The following is a 26,252-nucleotide window of genomic DNA, read 5'->3' on the forward strand; positions in this document are numbered from 1 at the left end:
TGTTTTGGGGAGGAAAAAACATTTTATTTTTTTAATAACATCACTTCAGTGGATGGGACATTGTATCAAGGCTGCCCTGTTTCAGCATAGCTGCCTATAATACCCAGCATTGTGATGTGGGCTGGGCTGAGCTCCCTTTGTGTTTAGGGAGCTCTAGTCATGCTGATGTAACATTTGCCCCACTAAAAACATATTTTGAATTTCTTAACCAGACTGGATTGTATTTTCCTCAGAGACTCTGTGACTTTGGCCCTAGTCCAGGCAGCTACTCTCTTCCTGTAGAGATCTTGCCTTTTTCCAGTCCTCCTTTCCCTTTAGTGTGGCCCACTAGGCTGTGTCACTGCAGTAAACTTTCCAGACATCAGGTCCCCTTTTTTTGGCAGATGCAATAGATGCCTTTTTTTTTTTTTTTTTTAATTTCAATAGTGTGATCTCTTAATTATTTTAAAGTTAGCCTATTGTACATTATGGCACAAACCAAAACAGTATGGACCATTCTGCTGACCTGCTGCCTAGTATTTCATGCTATCATGTGAGAAACTGAGGTACAGTTCCCAGCGCCAGTTGCTTCGGGGTTGGCATTGCGCTCAGCCATTGTGCAGAGGAAGCACATTGCATTACTGTTGAGTAGCCCCTATGATGGAATGAGGAGAGACAATGTTGGGTTCCGGAACCTTCTAACCAAGGATAGTTGCTGTAACCCAGGTCTAGAAGAGTGGGGACAGGGATGTTTTCTACTTATCATTGGAATCAAGGTATGAAAGCCCCCCCCCCCCAGTGAGTCCCAAAAAGAAAATAAAAACTGATTAAGAGACGCACAAAGGAGTGTTTGATTAAAAATGGAATTAACTGACACCAGTTTAAAAAACAGTACAGGAGCAAATGGTAGAATTATAATGACAAGGAGAATATTGTAAACCTCTTTATAGTGCCCCTCAGAGATGTAGTTTCACTTAAAATTAGAAGCAATGGTTTTATAACCTTTCATCTGAAAATCTCAGATTGTTTTACAAATGTTAATTAATCCTCACAAGACCCTTGTGAGACGAGTCGAGATCATTTCACCACTACTGTAATTCATCTATCTCTGGGGGTGAACATGGCAGCTGCTTCTAATAGCTCAACTGCTACTTTCTGCAGCACATGGGTGTTCCTCATCGAAGTGCTGGCCCAAACCCACACTGCTTAGCTCGTGAGAAGTGACAGAACCACAGCACAAAGTGCTATTCTGAAAATAGTCTTCAAAATTGCAGTCTTTGAATTGTAGCTTCATGTGAATGGGTTGGAAGGAGACAATCCTTTTAAAATCTTGCCTCCGTTCATAGAACCGCCTCTTTCTCAGGAAAAAAGAATCGTACTCCTTGTAGATTGCGAAAGTGTTCATTCAGGTTTCCATTCAGGTTCTTGTCTTCTTCTACCAGAAGATCCATCACCTGTGCCTGCTTTGTCATATTTTTACTGTATGTCTGTTTGAGAAAAAGACTGTTATGTAGTAGGTTTGGAACATCATGGACATACTTTTTTTCTAATCTAACCTGGGTAAAGCAGGAAGAGGATATTAGCTACCTCTAAACAGAATGTGGATAATTAGGAATTGAGGTTATTAATGTTACACCGTTTGACTTCCGTGGAGCTAATCTGGGTTTATACTGGTGTGAATGAGAGCAGAATCAGGCCATCTGTTTTGTGTCTGACAAAACTCCATGTTGATTGATTATTTAAAAAAGTTATTGGTTTTTGTATGGTGTTACGGTGTGTGTGTGTGTGTTGTGGTTTTTTGTTTTTGTTTTTGGGGTTCTTTTTGGCCACAATCCTAGAGATATGAGCCTTTAGAAAAGGGGAGAGTGTGAGGTGAAGATTCATTACTGAGCTGTCCTGTATTGAGTGTTGACTAATTTCAGTTTGTTTCTGGAAGTTATACTGTGTTATCTGTATCCAGTTGACTAATTTCCTTTCTTTTTGATGCAAATCTAGACAATACTACCTTACAAAACAAGTTGTTTAACATAACTGCAATGAGGATTTCTTTTGTCTTGCATAGGAAATTTGTTTGTTTTTCCTTATATCTCACTCAGTTAATCCTCCTAAAGATATATTTCCCTTCAAGTCTGGGTTTTATGGTTTCCACTTCTGTTGAGTGAGGGCTTTAGCTGGGGTGGAGATTTATCTAAGAAAGCGGTTTCCTTTTTATCTTTAAAAAAAAAAAAGTCATTCTGCTCTGTCTTAGCTGAAGCACTCTGGATATGCTGATTGTATTCCCCACAGAATAAATAAAACCTGTGGCAGAAATGAAGAGATAAGCAAACTTTTTTGTGTGTGCCCTGATCTCAAACTAAAAAGCTTATTCAATTACTCAGTGAGATTTTGTGGAAAAAGAATGCATATGAGATAAGAACTTTCGTCAACTTTGAGCCTAACAAAATAAAATGTCTGCTTTGTAGTAAATCCTTCTGAATTTGGGTTTATAACAGAAATTCTAAGAGACCCCTTTCATTTTAATCTGTGCTGTGGGTGCTGCTCACCTCCTCTTGGATAACAGCCAAGAGGAATTTCTAGGAAAAAGCAAATAGAACTGAAAGCTGAAGAATGCTACCAGGATATCAGGCAAGACAAGCTGGCTGTAAGGCCAGGCTTTAGGTGGTGCTGGAGTGATGCCGCCCAGCTTCTGAACTACCCCAGCAAATGTAGGCCACTGTACTGGCTAAAATGCAGTTTTAGGCTGTTTCTCCACATCAGTGCACTCAGCATTGAGATTGAAAATTCAAGACAAACACCAGAGGGCAGCTGGGTGCTGAGACTGAGTTTGAATTATGTCAAATTGCACAAAGGAAAATAAAAAAGATTTTTGTTGTTCAGAGAACAATTGAGTCCCTGCAGCACAGTTTGATGCCTGATATGCTTTAGGTTTCTGAAATTATTTTGCATGGTACTGTACAAGGATAGTACAATTCACTTTCACTTTCTTTTCTTTCAGATCCTCTCGTGCTGTGGACGGAATCCTTGTCTGCTGAATAAATGTTTTTTGTGTGGATATTGTATTCATCCAATATATTTTTTTCTTTTCCACTCCTAGTGTTTCTGGTGTAGTGGAGTGTCTGGAAATGGAAAATAGCTTTGATGGTTTAACTGTGAGACAAGTGAGTTGAAAATATTCTGTAGCTAAATCCTCACAATAAAATTGGATGTTTTAGGCTAATCATTTTGCTAAATCCTTTCGCTGTTTCTGAAACTTATGCAGGAAAAAGATTATCTGAAAAGTTTGTGTGAAGATTTGCCAGTTTCATTGTCATGCCTGAAAATAGGCAAAACTTACTTAGATTTATTAATGAATGTCACATGATTCTCTACTCCAGAGGATGCGGTTGGGATTCTTGGCTTCTTACATGGGAGTCCCTGGTGTGTAATTGTCATTACATGGCTACCTCTTCAAAGAATTCCCAACATAAGTTTTTGTTCAAAAAATGACCATTGAGTGCAAAGGCAGTGATGTACTATCACTGTAATTCAAGATTTCTTATTTCACATGAATGTAGCTAACACACACATTTGAAATTTTGTGCGTACCCTCTTACGTCAATGTGCAGAGTAATTTTATTAGCTTACCACTATCCTTTGCCAGGTCAGCTTGCCTTGTTTATTGCTTTATAGCAATAACCTTTCTGAAATTGATCCACCATACTCCATTACTATCGACATTTCATTACTTTTTCTGAAATTATTTGTTGTTCAGCATTGTGAGATTTGTAATAGCAATGTCACTGGGGCAGCTCAGTGCCAAGTGAAACCACTGAGTGCAAGCACAAACCTACTTTAAATACAAACTTGCTATCAACATTCCTAATTATCTCTGTAATGCAGCTGGATTCTAGCGGGCCCAATTCAGCTCCCACTGAAATCTCCCCTTTTACTGAAATGGGAGCTGGGCCGGTAATCCCTTGTACAAGTGAAAACCTCTATCTAATTAATTCTGGGCTCTTTTCTCTTTGAAGAGGGAACAGATTTCATATGTTGGAAGGGAACATCTCTGCCACTGAATAATTAAGGAAAGCCCCACTTTTCCACACCTGTATTTGGGGTGTCTGTTGCAAGTCTGACTGCAATGGAGGATAGAGTTGTTAAACTTCTCCATATCTAGTCTATCTAGGATTTTATACTGCTGCCCATCACCAGAGTATCTGATTATCTTCCAGATAAAATCAATAGCAACGATAAAGTCCTTAGCTGACTTCCTGGAATCTCTGGTTCTGACCTTTTGGGGGTAGAAACTCTGCTTATGCCATTTGGTGGGTTGATTTGTTTGGGCTTTTTTGAGGGGGAGACATTTGAGTACGTGGGGATGTCAGTATTGAAAGAGTCATTCTTGGTATGGAGGGAACTGTCCTTGAGACAGACTTGATATCTGCTATATCATTATTTTACAGTTTTGCTTTCTGTATTTCTACATCACTGTGATGGAGTGTTTACCCCACTTTTGCCCAGAAAGGTTTAATACAGAGTGAGGAGGGGGCTAATTAACCCAATAAGCCACAGCTGAGGGGAATCAGGTGGCTAAGTAATCCCCTGAATGAATAAGGAAGCCTTGCTGAGGAGGAATGAACTGGGCTGGGACTGTAAAGGCAGCAAATTGGCAGCAGAAGGGAGCTGTTGGGAAAGTCTGAAGTCACTCCCTGGGAGAAGGGAGGTGTGTTTGGGCTGGCAACCCCAGAGAGGGAAGGGAAGCCAGGAAGGTAGGACAAGGCTCAGGGAAAGGCAGTAAGGTCTAGAAGGGAATAGACATTGACTGCTGGCTAGAGGCTCCCTGAGCTGGAGCCCAGAGTAGAGGGTGGGCCCAGGTTTCCCTGCCAGCCACTGCAGGAGTGGCATATAAGTCAGTGAACAGGAAGATTGCTCAGGATCATTGAAGGAGGCTTTGGAACCCTGGAAGGGGAAGACGGGTATAGTGACCTGGCCAGAGAGACAAGTCATGAAGAGGCAGCAGCAGCTCATGGGGTGAGAGAGGGGCTGCAGACACACACACACACACACACACACACACACATACACACACACAGAGAGAGAGAGAGAGGTGGCGAGATGGCATGCAGCCACAGGGAGCGATGTTGACCTGGGGAGCTATTCCTCAGAACGACCAGGAGGAGATGCCATACTAAGGGTAAGTGGACCACCCTGTCACAATCACATTAAACTGCTTGAGATTAACTTTTGTAGTCCGAATAGAAATATGACTGGGGTATATTTTACAAATCTGATAACTCTCCTGTAGTCTTCTCAGCTGTCAAATGTACCTCTCCTCTGGTTTTAGGTGTTATGTTTGCCCTGGTGTCGTCCTGCTAAATTTTTTTATGGTTTTGAGGTACTTTTTTTTTTTAATCTCTCTCCTGTTACTATGGGGAAAAACCCATGCAAACAGTGGAGACACCCTAACTATTCAGGGCTAAGAATGAAACACACTATACCTGAAGTACTCTCAAATGTACAAAGCAAACAAGGTGAAAAATTAGAAATATTTCCCCCTCTAATCTTTCAGTTGTTGTAGGCTTTAGGTGTTACTGTACATTCCTACTGTTATAAAGTAACTCCTCACTTATGAAAATGCAGGACTCTCTTTAAAATGAATGGCAACTGCATGCATGGACCTAATGATGATTTGGCCCATTCTTTCTATGGTACTGGTTTTAAGCACCTCTTCTTGACCCACCTCCTTTAAATGGAAATTTGATGACCAACCCTGTCTCCTTTACCTATTTGGGAAGATCTCTTCCCAAAACAAGTCCACCCAAAAAAATAAATAAATAAATAAAATAAAAAATAAAAAGAGCCACCCCCTCTTCCCCACCCTCCACAGGATCCTTTCAGTCCAGGTCTTCACACTGGCATCATTGTTACATCCTCCTCTCCTTTCCACACAAGAGAAAAATATTTTAAATAAAATTAAACATTTTCTGCAAACATAACAGAATGCAAAATGAAGAGCCTGATAGCCAAAACATACAAAGTCTGACCTCTTCTAACAATGACCTAGATTTACTTGCAACACATTATATACTATTGTAAACTTTTCCCTATTAACAGCAAATTTCACTGAAGGATTTTCTTAGAGTAACACCCCTAGGAGCTAAGCAAGTATTATTCCCATTTTACAGAGGAGGAAACTGAAGCCTAAAGGAAATTAAGTGATTTTTTCGAACTTCATAGGACATATCATACAGCAAGGCAGTGTGTCATGAAGAGGATGCAGAAAACTTTGCAGTCCCTTGCTCTATCCACTGGACAATGCTTATTCAACTACTCATATACACCACACACCTGATAAACAGTATTGTCTACAATGTAATCTGGGTGTCACTCAAACTGCCAGGGTTCGCCCCCACCGGCCACTGCTCACTTTCCCCAAGTCTTTTCCATTCCACTCACCTTTGATCCTCTTTTGCACTCTACCAAATTCACCCCAAAACCCAGGTGCATTAATTACCTGGCTATTCCTCTAGTACAGTGGTTTTCAATCTTTTTTCATTGGTGGACCCCTAAAAACTGTTGAGTGGATATGCTGACCTTTGGAAATCTTAGTCTGCAGACCCTCAAGGGTCACCTGCTTGAATTCTCTTAAGTGGCTTCATAACTCAACCTGATTGTGCAGTGGCCAATTGCGCGGGCAATTTCAACATTTCCTGACATTACAGTAACTCCTCACTTAACGTTGTAGTTATGTTCCTGAAAAATGCAACTTTAAGTGAAACGATGTTAAACGAATCCAATTTCCCCATAAGATTTAATGTAAATGCAGGGGGCTAAGTTCCAAGGAAATTTTTTGGGGGCAGACAAAAGGCATTATATACCGTACAGTACTGTGGTTGGGAAGTGCCCCTGGCTTACCCCACACAGGTACAGCCCGCTGCAGGCAAGGACACTAGGAAGCACCTTCGCAGCAGCAGCGACAGCTTCCCCAGAGAAGGACAGGTGCCGACTTTGCCAGGGAATGTTCCAGGCCTGCCTCTTCCAGTCCCCACTCCACCTCCTCTCCAGAGCATGCCACATCCCTGCTCCTTCCCCTCTCCCCCTGAAAGCCCTAGGCGCTGGGAGGGAGGGGGAGCAGGCGGAGAAGAGGAACTTGTGCAATGCTCCCTTGTAAAGTCGCTGCTCTTCCACAGAATCTTACAAGCAGTGGACAGAGCAAGCAGCCAAATGACGTTATAAGAGAGCACTGCACAACTTTAAACAAGCATGTTCCCTAATTGAGCAGCGACGTAACTTTGAAACAACGTTAAGCGGGAGGACGTTAAGTGAGGAGTTACTTTATAACAGTAGGAATGTACAGTAACACCTAAAGCCTACAACAACTCAAAGATTAGAGGGGGAAATATTTCTAATTTTTCACCTTGCTTTGTACATTTGAGAGTACTTCAGGTATAGTGTGTTTCATTCTGAAGTGTTATTTGCTCCTTCTCATAACACAAGAACTAGGGGTCACCAAATGAAATTAATAGGCAACAAGTTTAAAACAAACAAAAGGAAGTATTTCTTCACACAACACAGTCAACCTGTGGAATTCTTTGCCAGAGGACTTGTGAAGGCCAAGACTATAACAGGGTTAAAAAAAGAACTAGATAAATCCATCAATGGCTATTAGCCAGGATGGGCAGGGATGTTTGCCAGAAGCTGGGAATGGGCAACAGGAGATGGGTCACTTGATGATTACCCCCAGCAAGGACAATTTCTCTTCTGTGGAGTTGCTAAAATGATAGGTGGACAAGCCAGAGAAATTTAAGATGGCCAAATTTTCAGACTTATGATCCAGGCAAAAGGTGCATAATCTCAACACAAACAGGGCCTGCTAGTTCTTCTGAGCGATGAGACTCCTTCACCAGCTAAATGACTGTGCTTCAGGATAGCTGGACCTCAAGTTTGGAAGATGATCTTTGAATGCAGGATCACAGAAGGCATGTCTACACTACAAAGTTAAGTCAACTTAATGTAAGTCGACATCCAGCCTCTGCAGTAATTAAGTCGGTTGTATGGCTCCACACTACGCTCATTCTGTCAGTGGAGTGTGTCCTCACTAGCAGCACTTGCTTTGATGCACAGAGCCATGCACTGTGGGTAGTTATCCCATAGTTCAACTAGCCACAGGGGGTTTTGGGAAGGGCTTGTAACACCTCATGGGACCAAAACATTGTTGCAGGGGGCAATGGGAACATGGCTTCGGCCTCCCATGATGCAGCTTCAAGGATTGCCTGCCGGCACTGGGGGGGGGGGGGGGGGGGGGCTGCTCATTTCTCAGGGAAAGAGAGCAGACAGTCGATAGCTATGAGGATTTTGGAATCATCAAGTCTTTCCCGGCTCATGCAACAGGCCACAGGAAAGCAGGCAAAGGAGCCACCCACCCTGAAATCAAATAAGAGAAGAAAGTACCAATAATCCAGCAGTACAAAGAAAAAGAGAAGCTTTCAGACAAGGGGAAGGGAAGAATGGATAGAGCCAACCTCTTTAGCCCCCAACTATCCAAAAGAGCCTGGGGCATTACAGATACAGGAAGGGTCTGGGATGGGGTGCAAATTTTAGTAGGACAAGGTCCTAATTGGTTTTAATCCACCTAGCAGTCAGGACCAACTACTGAGATACACTGAAAATATGGCCACCTTCTCTAAAATTAGCCCACAGCATAAAGTCCCAATTGGAATGCCTAAAGCACTGCTAAAAATAATGTATTCAGCTCTAACACAAAATATACACCAGGTTAGAGTAAAGACGCAATGCAGGGATAATATTGATGAGGAGTGCCTCGTTCTTATGTGTGGCATAAAAATGAAAAGTCAGCGATGTTTCATCCAAATGTACCCAATGTAAAATGACATGTTTTGACTTCAGATATTCATTAAGCAGCAGATTAGTCATTATATAAATGAAACATTGACACAGTTTCGTGTCCATTCAGTGCAGGCCACAGAGCTTTAGTATATTTCAGAGGTAGCATCTGTCCCCTACAGTTACAGTTTGCTAATCTGGCAGCTGCAGGAGTGGTGTCCCCCAGGGATTCCTGTCCTGTTACAAGAGTAGGATTCAAGATTTAAACAACTGCTCTAGTTTTCAGGTTGCTTTTTAGAGGGAAGCTTTCCTTCAAAGTAGACGAACTGATCTTTTCTCAGCAAAGACTGAGCCAAGTGGCTCTAGGTCCCTGGCTTTTACTTTGTAAGTCAATATTAATAAGAATCCTCTTCTCCTCTACCTTTAAAAATCTGGACACAGCAACTCAGCTACACACTGGGGAACTATATGATTATGCTCCCACAAGTTTGTGTGTGTATAATTAGGAACACAGCATGCAATTTACCAAGCGAGCTGCTCAAAGTAGATTTTGCCATTACTGCTGATTCACACCTCCAGCCAAGTCCCTGGCTATAGAAAGAATTGCAAAAAAGGCTACCAGGATGCAGTCACAAAACTGTGAATAGTCAAGGCTCCAAGGGCAGGAGTTCATCGGGTGTTATCTAAGTAGGGGGGAAAAAGGAAAAGTGGAGACTGTCCATTAATACTGTAAACAAAGAAATCAACACACAGAATAGGGATGTGAGTGTATATATTTTACATTCTTAATTTCCTAATGGACTGCAAATGAACATTATTTTTGTGTACATAGCTTTGATCAAATCATGTGTGTCATTGCCATACGTGTGCTGGGGAGGAGAACTTGAACACACGGTTCCTTGAACACACTGCATTAACACCCATAAAGAAGAAGATGCAGTTATCAATGGATCAAAACATGCTGCTGTTCTGCACATCAGGTAAAAAGAATGCAGCCCTTGTACATTACAGTAAAATTCAACCATATGAATATTTTCAGCACTTTCAGATGTGAGCTGTTCACAGCATTCCAGCCATTTGCCCTCTCTTGGAAAAAAGCTGGATGGCCAAAATGTCAGGGGTGTCTTGCTGTTTAAATGTTGAAATAGTCAAAAAGCTGCACATTTACTCCAAAGGTCTAAGTCTGTTTTACCAGGTCTGCACACACACAGCATGATGTTCTCATGAGATATTGAAACATTATCCCCTGTGTTCATTGTAGCAGCATCCTTACTTGGAATATTGATTCCATTTTGCTGTGTAGGTCATCAGAATTTTTCTGGCATGGTTATTTCTGATGTGCTAGCAGACATTTGCTCTTCTGTTTGTTTTTTCTTTGTTGTCACTTTCTGTTTAGTTTAGGTTGACACTAAGATGATTGGTATTAATTATATTACCCTCCTTTAATTCTTTATTAATCGAATCCTTTATCAGCTGTTCCATTATATTGCCTGGGATTGATGTCAGACTGACAGGCCTATAATTATCCAGGTCATCCTGTTTACCCTTTTAAAATATTGGCACATATTCGTTTTCTTCCAGTCTTCTGGAACTTCCCCAGTGTTCCAAGTCTTATTGAAAAAATCAACATTAACGGTCCAGTGAGCTTCTCACCAGCTCTTTTAATTGATACAATTTCCTCTTGTTAGCATTGTATTCACTACACCGAGCCACACTGAACAATGGAAGAAAAATCATAATACAATTTACCCTTTTCTCTGCTCTGTTAAATAGAAGCATCTGTTTTCCTCGTTGGGTTTGAAATGTCCAGAAGAAAAGTAACACCTGTCAGAGGCATGATACTACTTGCTGGGCAGAATTGTATTCAGATACATACTCACAATTCTGGAAATATTTCAGTGGGTTAGATGTGTGTAACTGAGTAGAATTCGATCTACTGCTGGTAAAACTTTTGTAAAATATTATGCTGAATTAACATTCTGTGAATACCTCATCTTTTTTGTATTGTAGCTAAATCCACATTTTCTCTCTCTCTCTTCCATTGCATTGAGGAGAATGCAAAGGAAGGTGTCTTCTTATATTAAAACTAAGCTAACTAATAAGCTTTGCTACCTCTGAATTTATGGTTGGTTCTCAAGTGCTTACTCCATGCCCTTCCAAATATTGCTGGAAGGAAAAGATAGGTACATGTGATTTAATTCTCCACTCTGTTTTTAAATGCGGCTTGTACTTCAGAATGGATTATTCTCTCACTACAAATATTACAATGTTTGTAACAACATTTAAACAAAGGGGCAGTGCTGTAAAAAAAAACTATTCTAGTAAGAAATTTGGAAAGTATAGGTTCCTACTGTAGCAAATAATAAATAATATTTGTATTATTTTAGTGCTGTGGAGTTCCAGCCATGGACCGGGGCCCCATTGTGCTAGGCACTGTACAAACACAGAACAAAAGACAGTCCCTGCCACAAAAGCTTTGATTCTACTCCTTTGTCTGGCTAGGTAATGAATCATATGAAACTGTAAATAGCTAATGGTCTTTCATTTCAGCTATTTGAGACAAATGAACCTAAGTATCACTTTAAAAACAGACAATTGTAATAATCTTTGGCATTGTATGTGTGTCCAAATAATATGACTTCTTTATTTTGAGATATTGGAGGAGTGCAATTTAGAGTTCTTACTTTCCACAGTTGGTTTTTATTGTTACTCCAAAGAGTAGGAAACTTGGAATTTTTACTTAGTTACTGTGAAGACATTTCAGTATACTTGAAAAGTACTGAGCTTTGCATGTAGTGGGGAAGTAATATGAGTGAAAAGCCTGTAGAGGGCACTGCATTATCTCCGATGAGAGCTGCAGGACCCCAGAAGCACTATGGATGCGTGTTTACCCAGTTTTCTGAATTTCTGTAAAATAATAGAAAAATAAATGTTTTGTAAAGTTTAATTGTGTTATAAAGATTCAGTAGAGTTACTGGTTGTGCATTAAAATGGAAATTTGTAGCTATCATATCTCTGGGTTGAAGGGACAGACTAGAAATACTGGTTTCAGAGTAACAGCCGTGTTAGTCTGTATCTGCAAAAAGAACAGGAGTACTTGTGGCACCTTAGAGACTAACAAATTTATTTGAGCATAAGCTTTTGTGGGCTACAGCCCACTTCTTCGGATGCATAGAATGGAACATATAGTGAGGAGGTTATATATACATACAGAGAGCATGAAAAGGTGGGAGTTGTCTTACCAACTCTGAGAGGCCAATTAAGTAAGTAATCTTACTTTGGGGCCCAAGTAAGTAATCTCTGGGTTGAAAAAAAGGTTGGGGGATCACAAACATTGTTTTTCCTTCTTCCACTGAAGCCTGTGGGAGCAGAATGAGGACCATTGAATATACTTTCCTAACTTTGTAATATCTAGCCTGCTAGCCAGGCTGTGACAAAATGAAGTTAACAGTATTTGAGCACAGAATTTTTTTCTGTCATTGTGGCAATAAAGATGAATCCTTTTGGAGTGAACATTTATGTTTAATCATTTGTGAGCTGTTCACAGCATTCCAGCCATTTGCCCTCTCTTGGAAAAAAGCTGGATGGCCAAAATGTCAGGGGTGTCTTGCTGTTTAAATGTTGAAATAGTCAAAAAGCTGCACATTTACTCCAAAGGTCTAAGTCTGTTTTACCAGGTCTGCACACACACAGCATGATGTTCTCATGAGATATTGAAACATTATCCCCTGTGTTCATTGTAGCAGCATCCTTACTTGGAATATTGATTCCATTTTGCTGTGTAGGTCATCAGAATTTTTCTGGCATGGTTATTTCTGATGTGCTAGCAGACATTTGCTCTTCTGTTTGTTTTTTCTTTGTTGTCACTTTCTGTTTAGTTTAGGTTGACACTAAGATGATTGGTATTAATTATATTACCCTCCTTTAATTCTTTATTAATCGAATCCTTTATCAGCTGTTCCATTATATTGCCTGGGATTGATGTCAGACTGACAGGCCTATAATTATCCAGGTCATCCTGTTTACCCTTTTAAAATATTGGCACATATTCGTTTTCTTCCAGTCTTCTGGAACTTCCCCAGTGTTCCAAGTCTTATTGAAAAAATCAACATTAACGGTCCAGTGAGCTTCTCACCAGCTCTTTTAATTGATACAATTTCCTCTTGTTAGCATTGTATTCACTACACCGAGCCACACTGAACAATGGAAGAAAAATCATAATACAATTTACCCTTTTCTCTGCTCTGTTAAATAGAAGCATCTGTTTTCCTCGTTGGGTTTGAAATGTCCAGAAGAAAAGTAACACCTGTCAGAGGCATGATACTACTTGCTGGGCAGAATTGTATTCAGATACATACTCACAATTCTGGAAATATTTCAGTGGGTTAGATGTGTGTAACTGAGTAGAATTCGATCTACTGCTGGTAAAACTTTTGTAAAATATTATGCTGAATTAACATTCTGTGAATACCTCATCTTTTTTGTATTGTAGCTAAATCCACATTTTCTCTCTCTCTCTTCCATTGCATTGAGGAGAATGCAAAGGAAGGTGTCTTCTTATATTAAAACTAAGCTAACTAATAAGCTTTGCTACCTCTGAATTTATGGTTGGTTCTCAAGTGCTTACTCCATGCCCTTCCAAATATTGCTGGAAGGAAAAGATAGGTACATGTGATTTAATTCTCCACTCTGTTTTTAAATGCGGCTTGTACTTCAGAATGGATTATTCTCTCACTACAAATATTACAATGTTTGTAACAACATTTAAACAAAGGGGCAGTGCTGTAAAAAAAAACTATTCTAGTAAGAAATTTGGAAAGTATAGGTTCCTACTGTAGCAAATAATAAATAATATTTGTATTATTTTAGTGCTGTGGAGTTCCAGCCATGGACCGGGGCCCCATTGTGCTAGGCACTGTACAAACACAGAACAAAAGACAGTCCCTGCCACAAAAGCTTTGATTCTACTCCTTTGTCTGGCTAGGTAATGAATCATATGAAACTGTAAATAGCTAATGGTCTTTCATTTCAGCTATTTGAGACAAATGAACCTAAGTATCACTTTAAAAACAGACAATTGTAATAATCTTTGGCATTGTATGTGTGTCCAAATAATATGACTTCTTTATTTTGAGATATTGGAGGAGTGCAATTTAGAGTTCTTACTTTCCACAGTTGGTTTTTATTGTTACTCCAAAGAGTAGGAAACTTGGAATTTTTACTTAGTTACTGTGAAGACATTTCAGTATACTTGAAAAGTACTGAGCTTTGCATGTAGTGGGGAAGTAATATGAGTGAAAAGCCTGTAGAGGGCACTGCATTATCTCCGATGAGAGCTGCAGGACCCCAGAAGCACTATGGATGCGTGTTTACCCAGTTTTCTGAATTTCTGTAAAATAATAGAAAAATAAATGTTTTGTAAAGTTTAATTGTGTTATAAAGATTCAGTAGAGTTACTGGTTGTGCATTAAAATGGAAATTTGTAGCTATCATATCTCTGGGTTGAAGGGACAGACTAGAAATACTGGTTTCAGAGTAACAGCCGTGTTAGTCTGTATCTGCAAAAAGAACAGGAGTACTTGTGGCACCTTAGAGACTAACAAATTTATTTGAGCATAAGCTTTTGTGGGCTACAGCCCACTTCTTCGGATGCATAGAATGGAACATATAGTGAGGAGGTTATATATACATACAGAGAGCATGAAAAGGTGGGAGTTGTCTTACCAACTCTGAGAGGCCAATTAAGTAAGTAATCTTACTTTGGGGCCCAAGTAAGTAATCTTACTTAATTGGCCTCTCAGAGTTGGTAAGACAACTCCCACCTTTTCATGCTCTCTGTATGTGTGTATATATATCTCCTCACTATATGTTCCATTCTATGCATCCGAAGAAGTGGGCTGTAGCCCACGAAAGCTTATGCTCAAATAAATTTGTTAGTCTCTAAGGTGCCACAAGTACTCCTGTTCTTTTTGCAGATACAGACTAACACGGCTGTTACTCTGAAACCAATATTTCTAGTCTTTCCCTTCAACCCAGAGATATGATAGTTACAAATTTCCATTTTAATGCACAACCAGTAACTCTACTGAATCTTTATAACACAATTAAACTTACTTGGGCCCCAAAGTAAGATTACTTACTTAATTGGCCTCTCAGAGTTGGTAAGACAACTCCCACCTTTTCATGCTCTCTGTATGTATATATAACCTCCTCACTATATGTTCCATTCTATGCATCCGAAGAAGTGGGCTGTAGCCCACAAAAGCTTATGCTCAAATAAATTTGTTAGTCTCTAAGGTGCCACAAGTACTCCTGTTCTTTTTAATAGAAATACTGTACCACATTTCCTTCATTAGCTCTTTGTCAAAATCCCCCAGCAATAACTTAGTAAATATTTCAGTTTTGTAGGTATGTGGGGAAATTCTGAGTAGTTTCTATTACTGAAGGGCAGCTATTTAAGTCTGTACTTGAACAGGAGGCTTTAGTTTTATCCTATGACAATATAAGATAAATTATACAGTTGTTAAATTTGGAGATTCTAAGCACCAAATGAAAGGATGTTTAGACAGTATTGGACAGAGTGTGCAGACAGCTTGTTTCTATGCCTTGAAAAGAGATCCTGGTTTCCAGATCTGAAATCACACTCTTGTACAGATGCAGTATTGAAATAAGATCTCCTGTATAGAAGGTAAATGATTTGTGATTGACAACTGCAGTCAACTATGGTCTTCCAACCCTCATAGACATTGAAAATTGCTCTGTCCCATCTACGCCACCAGCTTGACCATTTTTAACACTTGCGCTGCATTCTACTAGGTGTCTACACTGCTCTGAGTTGCTGCTCTGTATGTTGAAAATGGTTTTACTGTCTTCTAGATTAGTGCCCAAACTTTCATCACTAGCTGAAGAGGCCTCTGTGGTTTTATCCTAAATATGAATTTCTCCTTTCACAGGAATCAGTGCATTGTTCTTGCCGCCTTTTGGGATAACCCCACTAATCCTCAAAAGTGAACCTGCTAGTCCATCGATGTGGTCAGGAACTTGATGGTCTGCTTCCTGAAACTCAGCATATTAGAAAGAAAGCTACTTTGCTTATTCATTTCATTAAAGGGAGTCCAAGACAAGCTAAAGAGCTCCCTATTTCATAGTATAGTTGTCTTGTCTATGCATCAAGGAAACTTACTTGGCTGAGGATAGTTCTGTACCTGTGGTTCTAGGCCTTACTGGACTTGATACATAGCTACTTCCAAGATGAGAGCAAGTATTTCCCTTAATGAGATTTGTAGGCTGAAATCTGAAAATCAGTTGACATGTTTACTTACTGTTCTGGGGAAGATGTGGGGACATCCGTAGATGCTTTATCCAGCAGCTGGGCTCTGAGTGCAGTTCTCCAATTAGGTCCTCTTTTCCCGTGTCCTACTTGGTGTGGGTTTCCTTGGGTACTGCAGTGATTAATCCATATTCCAGATTCTGGGACACTTGAGCAGAAAAGCGAATTTGTTTTTAATTGGGAAGCTGATCTCTGTGAAGACACTAACAACTTGTTGGATTTTAATTAGTTAAGGAGCCTGCCAAGGAAGCTTTGACTGGTTAGAATGGGATAGGCTGCGAGGAGAATGAAAAAGTTTAGTCCTGGCAGAGCCCAAGTGTCCTTAGGCACAACAGGAGCAATGAGCACAACAGCAAGAAAATATACAGATTCCCAGCTTGTTTATTAGCTAATCCCTCTGGATCCCTGTCACAGCCCTGGTCAAGATCCCCCAGATGGACATTCACCAGGCTGCTGTGTTTGGGGCCCAACATGCTGGACCTGTGTGCTTTTAAGCTTCTCTGGGTCTCACTTGGTTCCAGCCACCATTTCTAGATCCAGCTTCTAAGGCATACTTACTTGGTACAGACTCTATATCTGCTACCACTTCATGTAAGTAGGACTTCCCAGTCCAGCTGCCCTTGGCCCCCAGGACCAGTGCTGACCCTCTCAAGAACACCAGTAGTTTAAACACACCTTTTCCCAGAGCTCCAACCTTGTGGTTACTCTGTCTTGCAGTTCACCTCTTCAGGGACATGATAGTTGAAACACATAACATATGCAAGATAACAGAGCAAATATACAGAGCTAGACAAAACAATAGCACACCTATATGCATTTCCCTGCCTCCATTTTCTCATTGTTGAACATTCTTTTGGCTTAGTCATAGTCCTCTGAGGAGTCCCAGCTCCTTCCTCTCTCCCTGCTGTTGCTCAAGACTTTTCCTCTGGAACATGGAGACTCCTTTCACTCCTGAAGACAGCTTCCTGCTTCTGGTCCCTTCTCTCTCTCTCTCTCTCTCTCTCTCTTTCAAATGGCTGATGAGAAACTCTGTTTTATAATCTCCAGTCCCCTTTGGCAGGTGACTCCCTGATCCCCCTCACCAAGTAATCAGTTGCTTGGTTACCTCACCACTGGAATTTTAGACTTGAAAAACTGGTTTGCCTTGGGCAGTTGCCAGCTCTTCATCCAAAGGGGCTTCCACTTTAATAGAGGACCATCAAGGTTTAATGACCCTCCATTGTTAGCGCTATATCCCCATTCCTTGGCATTTCAATCCAAAATGGAGGTAAAAAGATACCAGAGAAAGCAGACAAACTCTATGGTCAAAGTGGAGTTGGCAGTCTGACACACAGGCACAGAGAGTCCCCAATATCCAACAGATGCCATAAGCTGTGCATAGATATATTCCCCAGGGAGAACTGCAGGTCCTCAGCACCTCTGAGGATTTTGGCAGAGGTGGTTGTACATATTTCTGCTTAGCTAAGCTCAGTGCAGTAGTTTGCTACTAGCTTTACATTTTTTTGGGTCATCTGTATCTGTGCTACACAAACATTGTTTTTCCTTCTTCCACTGAAGCCTGTGGGAGCAGAATGAGGACCATTGAATATACTTTCCTAACTTTGTAATATCTAGCCTGCTAGCCAGGCTGTGACAAAATGAAGTTAACAGTATTTGAGCACAGAATTTTTTTCTGTCATTGTGGCAATAAAGATGAATCCTTTTGGAGTGAACATTTATGTTTAATCATTTATTTCAGAAGTTACTATTAAATTCTTCATAGGAAACAATCAATGAGAATTTTATTATTCATAACCGAGGAGGGATGAAAGATTAAATACTGGATTCCAAATGAAAGGATGCTGAATAGCTTAAATACAGACTGTGATATAAAAACTGAAGTGTGCTGTAAATCTTACTTGTTCATTTTTAATCAATTAATAAATTTAAGCAGCAAAACAACGACAATGGTATTTTAAATTGTATTTACTTAGGTCAGTCTCTCAATAATAAAAAATAGAAAAGCTTCCTTTCAGTATGAAGCAACAACACAGTGTGTTTGTAGAGTTTAAACTTTGATGATTCTATTTCCAATCCTCTTTTTCCACTGACCAGTTGTTATCTTTGGGTAGGTCGTTTAGGTTAACAGAGACAGAGAGAGGTTATCTGTAAAATTCAGATGAGATCTTCCTATAAGAGGAATAACCTTCTAATGATTGTAAAGGGTTTTGAGATCCTCAAATGAAACTTTAGGTAAGTGCAAAATATTACCAAAAAACTTCAAGTGACTGGGTTGAGACTATTACAACTTTAAAATGTACTGGAAATTAACCTGTGCATTATTATCAATAACCTTCTACTAAATCACTGGCAGCACTTAAACAAGAGGCAAGATGATCCTCTAGTTGCTCTATATGTCATTCAAATAAATGTTCTTGTATTGTTCATTATAACAGCACCATTTTTGATCCACTCATTTGTGGCCTGCTCTTGCTCCCATTTAAGTCTTGGTGATAATGTCATTGTTAAACTTTCAGAGTTTCATTTAAAGAACAAAGCAACCCTCCGATCCTCAAAAAGCTCTTACAATGAAAATAGCCGTTTCAATGTAAATCAATATCCCAATGTCACAGCATGTCTGCACCTGGGCAGACAAATTGTAGCACCAAGAGATGTCTGAATATCCCGAAGTCATTTTAATAGGTCATTACTGAAATCTAAAAGTTTTAACTGTTGCAGAACTAAACAAAATACTAGCTAGACCAACAAATGTATTATCTAGTGATGTTGGATGTACCAGATATGTCTTCAGTTACCATTCATTTGAATGGACTGTCAGAACACACATTCTGTCTCTTCCGCCTCCCACCTTCTGTAACAGGTCCAGTATCATGTTCAGCATGGTCTGCCTTGACCAAAAAATTCCCTCTCAGTAAAGAGACCACTGGCAGTTTCACTGATGTTAAAGAGCTTTTATATTTAGAGAGGTTACTTAAACTGATGCACTTACTCAGCCCTGCATCAAATTACTGACGTTTACATGTAGAATAACTCGCCTTTTAAATATCTCCTGGCAGATTTCTTTCATTCCCCCACAAATTAGTACTTCCCCCTAGTTGTGTGTAATGCTACAGGAATTCCAGTGCTGTTTGATGCTCACTAATATTCTTTGTTTCAAAGTGTTTCTTCAGATAGATTTTAAATGGGGCTGGATAATGTTGACTCATTTCTAGCTATGCATGCTAAGAGGAGGGTGTTTAAAACCGGCTGCAGGGTTTGCTCTTGCAGGCTGCTGAAAGATGTGCAGGGAGCCCAAGTGTCAGCACACAGCACTCTGTGGTTGCTCACCAATGCAGAGAGGCATCTGCATAGCGAAGGGAAGTGGGTAAAATGCTCAGCAGTGTGAGCAAACTTCTGTGTCTGCAACAAACTGAACATTGGTGAGAGATGGGAGATTGGGGATGATGGGGTTGGAGATGAGACGTGGCTAATAAATGAAGTTCAGCAAAACAATATGATATGCATAGCATCTCTTAAAGGGGTTTCTGCTATTCCTGCTGCTAGCCAGGGATTAGCTGCATTCTTAAGAGCTGCACTTAAAGAATGAGATGAGGTAGCCGTGAAAGCCAGCTACTAACGCAAATGCATCAAAGGATCCCTGAAACGCTGTCTTACAGCCAGCTGCCGATTCTCATGGGGTGTGGTAGGCACAGTAACGATGCTGGTCCACTAGCACCTGCTCCCTTCTTTTGCTTCATTTTACAGGATTGTTACTAGGTGAAGTAGAAGAACCTCGATATCTGGAAACACAGTCCTCCACACACCCTTGGGGCGGATAAAAACTGCTTCCTCACAACCCTAATCTGTATCCCTTTAAGATTGTGCCCTTAGTTAGCTGATCACTGTAGTGATTAAGAAGGAATTTCTCCCCAAGTATAGCATTACACAGTTAGCAAGAGTCATTATGGACCTTCTCATCTGAAGAAGTGATTCATACAAAATGGTCTGAGTAGGGATTTAGGAATTTTACCCACCTACCTACTCCCTCATTCTTGTCCTCCTCTTGTGCTTTGTCATAGAAGATGAGGGTTAGAAGGGATCTCAGGAGGTCATCTAGTCCAACCTCCTGCTCAAAGCAGGACCAATATCAACTATATCATCCCAGCCAGGACTTTGTCAAGGCTTTGTCCCAGAATTACATCTCACTAGGTTAGGTGTTTGCAAAAGGAATAAAGCAAAAGCAAAAGCCTTCTGCTAATGTCAAAGGGCTGTTCTGAACTGTAGCAAATTAGCTGTCCTTATCTTTAAATATTGTTGCTTTCAGGTAAGGGTGGAGGCTTATGAATGGGGCAGTTGGGGAAGTTTGCATTGCCCCAGCTGTGCATTCTGTATGTTTTCTGTGAATGAACACATGTAGCTGTCAGTCCAGCAACATTTAACTAGCAGTAAACTCACTTGGAAATGTTTTTTTTTTTTTTTTTTTTTTTTTTTAAAGTTTAACACAATTTTGCAGCAGAAAATGAGTCCACAAAATCAATTTTTGAATTCTGTTTCTGCTGCCTTTCCTGTTGCTGCATTGCATATGGATTTCATATTCCCATAGGATATACAATACCAGCCTTCATTTCCCATGGCTAGAAGAAAACCAAGATAAAGAAGGCTGCATTTGCGTGTGTATCTTATATTTAATAAACCGGGCCTTAAAGTCTACAAGAGCTACAGAATTTGGGGTTCTTTAATGGGGAAAAAGCTTTTAATTTTTTTCTCAGATGCTTCAGACTTACTCCTTTGTCAGTTTAGACTGGAAAAGGCAATCTTGCCAAGAAAGAGTGATTTGCCTTCTGTGCTGTGCTTAATATCATATAAAACATTTTCAAATCAATATACAAAACATTAGCACCTCAAAGCTTTTGCTGCTTTGCCTGACAATAGCTAATGAAGATCTGACAGTAGCTGATAAAGCTGTAAACATTATTTCAGCAGGAATAGAAAACATAGGGGCATACTTGATGTGGCATGCCTATTTTCCTCTCCAGTTTAATTTGGAGCACTGGGCACTAAAAACTATCACTGGTGTTATGTAGTATAAGGGGAGTGATAGGTTTGTCTCACAAACTGGGAAATTGTGAAACCAGCCCCTTCCCCAGAAAACTGCCTAATACAAGAGCTGCTGTTCTACAGTTCTTAGGAGTGTAGAAGTCCCTGGTGCTGGGGAGTTGTTCTGAACCTCATTCATATGCCTTTTGACTTCTGAGCCCTTAGCATTCATGTGTTCAAGCTTTTCTCTAAATTAGAATCCTTTGTTAGTGAAAATTGAGATTCTCATGTAATCACAGGAATCCAGGAGCTGGGACATTAATAAAAGCTGGAAATACCATAAGACTTCGAATAAAATCACTAGAATTGGCAACACTTGTTGCATTGGATTCAACTAAGGGTTTGTCTACACTTAAAATGTTGCAGCAATGCAACTGCACTGCTGTAGTGTTTCAGTGTAGACGTGACCTACCGATGAGATGGCTTCTCCTGTTGTGACCTACTGATGAGAGGTCTTCTCCTGTTGGCATAGTAATACACCTCCACAGAGGTGGTAGCTTGGGTGACAGAAGAATTCTTCTCATGACCTAGTGCTGGTCTACACCTGGGTTTAGGTAGATATAGCGTGTCTCTCAGGAGTGTGGATTTTTCACTCTCTTGAGAGACTTAGCTATACTGAAGTAAATTTCTGTAATGTAAAAATGTACAAAAATGACCAATTTTTAAAAAATACTTGAAACAAATATATTTTTAAACAATTCCCTTGCTATTTTTTTCGTTAGTTGGATTCAAAACGGCACAAAGTTACTCTGTACATTTAATAGATCAGGGGTTGGCAACCTTTGGCACGCGGCTCGCCAAGGTAAGCACATCCAGTGGGAGCCGCGATCGGCCGAACCTGCGGACGCGGCAGGTAAACAAACCTGCCCAGCCCACCAGGGTGCTTACCCTGGCGAGCCGTGTGCCAAAGGTTGCTGACCCCTGTAATAGATCATACAGAGCTGCCTGCTGGTCACAAACAAACCACCAACAAAGTCAGCATTAAGGCCCAGTTGTGAAAGATGTGTGCCTGTGCAATTTAGGTGCACAAATCCCAATATACACACACGTGTGTGTGTGTGTGTGTGTATGAGCATCAGGGATTGGTGCACCCTGGCTGGGCATATGCAAAGTGCATGGGCACACATCTTTAGAAAATGAGTTTATATCAGGGTGTAACTATTGCTCAACTTAAGGTTGAAATGCAACTTGTCTTAGAAGCTCCCTACCTCCTATTTTGTCTTGGTCATACGTTTATTTACCAACATATTTTTGGGCTAAAATTTTCCATGCTTGGTGTTTGGAAAGAAATGAATAAATCTTCTCAAAATGTATCTAAATTCAACTGTTTTGTTGCCTACATCTGTTTAAAAAATGCTGTACTGATGTGTTCAGAAACTTCTGCACAGGCATAATTCAACCATGACTAAATTGATTTTGTTCAAATCTGGCTTAACAAATAAAGACAAATTTGAAGATGGTTGGCCTGATTTTTCAGAAGTGACATCACTGTGAGTTGAGTACTCGGCACCTCTGAAAATCAAGCCATGTGTGTACAATGGTATAATCGATTCTATAAGAAATTCCAGATTGTATTTACTAATTACAAGTATATGATGATATAAGGGGAAACTATGATCTTAAAGACTGGTCTGGCACCAGCTGAGCAAGCAGGTGCTTGGGGCGGCCAAGGGGAAGGGGCGGCACGTTGGGCTCTTCGGCGGCAATTCGGCGGCGGGTCCCTCGGTCCCGCTCGGAGGGAAAGACCTGCCGCCGAAGAAGAAAGCGGCGCGGTGGAGCTGCCGCCGATCGCTATCGCGGCTTTCCCCCTCCCCCCCGCCGCTTGGGGCAGCAAAAACCCTGGAGCCGGCCCTGCTTAAAGATGACCTGCAAAGGAGGGGGTGGGGGTGGTGGGAAAGGGCATATGACTTGTTTTGCTTCTTTCTGATGTATAAAGAAGATTCAAACAAATAAAAAATAAAACTTCTTTTCTGCTTATTGGATGCTATGAAAACTGGGGATCTGGGGAAATGACTTCACAAGAGCCAAGAGTGAGAGTTGAGCAATTGAGAGCAAAGGATTTTTAGTCAGACTGTTTAGAACTTAATTTTGATTAAGAAAACCCCACATTTAATTTCAGTGAATAATAAAACGTTTTGGATAAAGGAAACATTTAAGGATTCATTGAGAACTTACAGCAGATATTCTTGAGATGACCTACAGATTCTCCAGGAAAACATGGGAAAACCAAATGGAAATTCTTGTTATTTCCAAGTTAAAAAAACAAGCGGAAAAGAATTAACAAAACACATAGTAAATAACCTCTCAGGCTTGCTTTGTACCTCATTTTTTCTTTTTTTAAAGGCACAAGCCTACTTTAAAAAATATCTTTTGCCGGTCACCTTGATTTCATAACCATGGGGGCAAAATTATGGTTGAACATTCAACCTTAACTCCCCACTTTTGAGTGATTTGATTTCGTATTTCCTAATTTGCTGCATGGGAATTTTAATGGTAATTAGACAGAAGGCTGCATAGACTGGTGGTATGGTGAATCCATGTGAGGCTGAAAGCGTGAGGCCAGGGAATCTCACTGGGTCCAGCTCAACATTTGGTATATTATGCCAAGAAGAAATTACCTTTTTCTTTTTAATGCTGCTGCAGCCTTTGATCCCTTTTTACTTGGTAACTCTTTCTGTCAAAAGATTATCTTCCTGTCCTGTTTGTGTCCTTGAGACCAATATCATTTTTGGAAGATGTTCACACCTCCCCGGTAAAGAAGATTTGTCACCCTCCTTTTTGTTAGCAAGTTAGTCAGGCTCTATTTTCCATAAACCCATTGAGCTCTAGACTGAACTGCAACATCTAGACAGCTATTTTTAGTGCAGTAGTGTGAACCCAAGACTGTTGACCCAGCCGCAGAAGCACGCTGCTGTGAGCAATGTAGATGTATCCTTACAGGTCCCAAATGTGTTCTGAGACCAAAATGCAAAACACTAGTATTGATGTAACATGCAGGTTATGAGACTGAGCTCTCAAAAGTCAGGAAATTCCAGAAGATAGTTACTCCAATGCTAACTTGACCTTGGATCCCCGTGCTGGGGTTCCTGCTGAATCTGCACCTGTTAATGTTAAATTTCCTTAAGAAGTTAGTACTATAGCCCTATTGAGGGAGTCAACAAGCATGTGGACAAGGGTGATCCAGTCGATATAGTGTATTTGGACTTCCAGAAAGCATTTGACAAGGTCATCACAGGCTCTTAAGCAAACTAAGCAGTCATGGGACAAGAGGGAAGGTCCTCTCATAGATTAGTAGCTGGTTAAAAGATAGGAAACAAAGGGTAGGAATAAATTGTCAGTTTTCACAATGGAGAGAAGTAAATAGCAACATCTCTTAAGGATCTGGACTATAACCTATGCTGATCAGCATCATTCATAAATGATCTGGAAAAGGGGATGAACAGTGAGGTGGCAAAATTTGCAGACAATACAAAATTACTCAGAATAGTTAAATTAAAAACTGATTGTGAAGAGCTACAAATGGACCACAGAAAATGGCTACTGGGTGACAAAATGCCAGTATATATTCAATGTTGATAAGGGCAAAGTAATTGGAATACATAATCCCAACTATACATACAAAACGGTGTCTAAATTAGCTGTTACCACTCAAACAGATCTTGGATAGTTCTCTGAAAACATCTGGTCAATGTGCAGCGACAGTCAAAAAAGCTAACAGAATGCTGGGAACTGTTAGGAAAGGAATAGCTAATAAAACAGAAAATATCAAAATGCCACTATATAAATCCATGGTATGCCCACACCTTGAATTCTGTGTGCAGTTCTGTTCCCCTCATCTCAGAAAAGATGTATTAGAATTGCACAGAAGGACAACAAAAATGATTAGGGCTATGGAATAGCTTCCTTATGAGGAGAGATTTAAAAAGACTGGGACTGCTCAGCTTAGAAAAGGGACGAGTAAGGGAAGATATGATAGAGGTCTATAAAATCATGAATGGTAAGGAGAAAGTGAACAGGGAAGTGTTTATCCCTTCACATAACACAAGAACTAGCAGTCACCCAATGAAACTAATAGGCAGCAGGTTTAAAACAAACATTTGGAAATACTACTTCATGAAATGCACAGTCAACCTGTGGAACTCATTGCCATGGGATGGTCTGAAGGCCAAAAATATAACTGGATTAAAAAAAGAGTCAGATAAGTTCATGGAGGTAGGTCCATCAATGGCTATTAGACAAGATGGTTAGGGATGCAACCCCACGGTCTCAGTGTCCCTAAACTCATAGACTCATAACGTGATTTTAGTCGATAGGTCAATAACGTGCCATCGCAGGTAATTAGTATCAATGGTCAATGCGGGTCTGGCTGGAGAATCTTGCCCACATGCTTGGGGTTCTGCTGATCGCCATATTTGGGGTCGGGAAGGAATTTTCCTCCAGGGTAGATTGGCAGAGGCCCTGGAGGTTTTTCGCCTTCCTCCGCAGCATGGGGCAGGGGTCGCTTGCTGGAGGATTCTCTGCGACTTGAAGTCTTTAAATCATGATTTGGGGACTTCAAAAGCTGAGTCAAGGGAGAGAATTATTCCAGGAGTGGGTGGGTCAGCTTTTGTGGCCTGCATCATGCGGGAGGTCAGACTAGATGATCATAATGGTCCCTTCTGACCTTAAAGTCTATGAGTCTATATATCCATATAGTGAAGTAAATCCACTTGTTTAAAAAAAAAAAAAAAAAGGACCAGTTCCTTGGACTGGGAAAAACTAGAGGTAGGGACATGGGGTATACATTCCTCTAACCATCAGTTGCTTTCAGATTTATATCTACAATTTATCCTGCAAGTGTATGGACTGGTTCAGAGATTCATGGTGCCATCCATTCTCCTCCCACTTTATGTACCATGGAAAAACTCAAGTGTTCATACTGTTGGTCCTGTGTAAACATGGGAGCAGGATTATAGGTTCCCCTTTGTGTAACTGTGGTTTTGTTTCTGCACACTCTGATTGGTATGTAAAAGCTCTTTACTCCCCAATGTCTGCTGCAGGAGCA

This window comes from Emys orbicularis, chromosome 10 (genome assembly GCF_028017835.1).
Source record: "Emys orbicularis isolate rEmyOrb1 chromosome 10, rEmyOrb1.hap1, whole genome shotgun sequence".
In the NCBI taxonomy this organism is placed as follows: Eukaryota; Metazoa; Chordata; order Testudines; family Emydidae; genus Emys; species Emys orbicularis.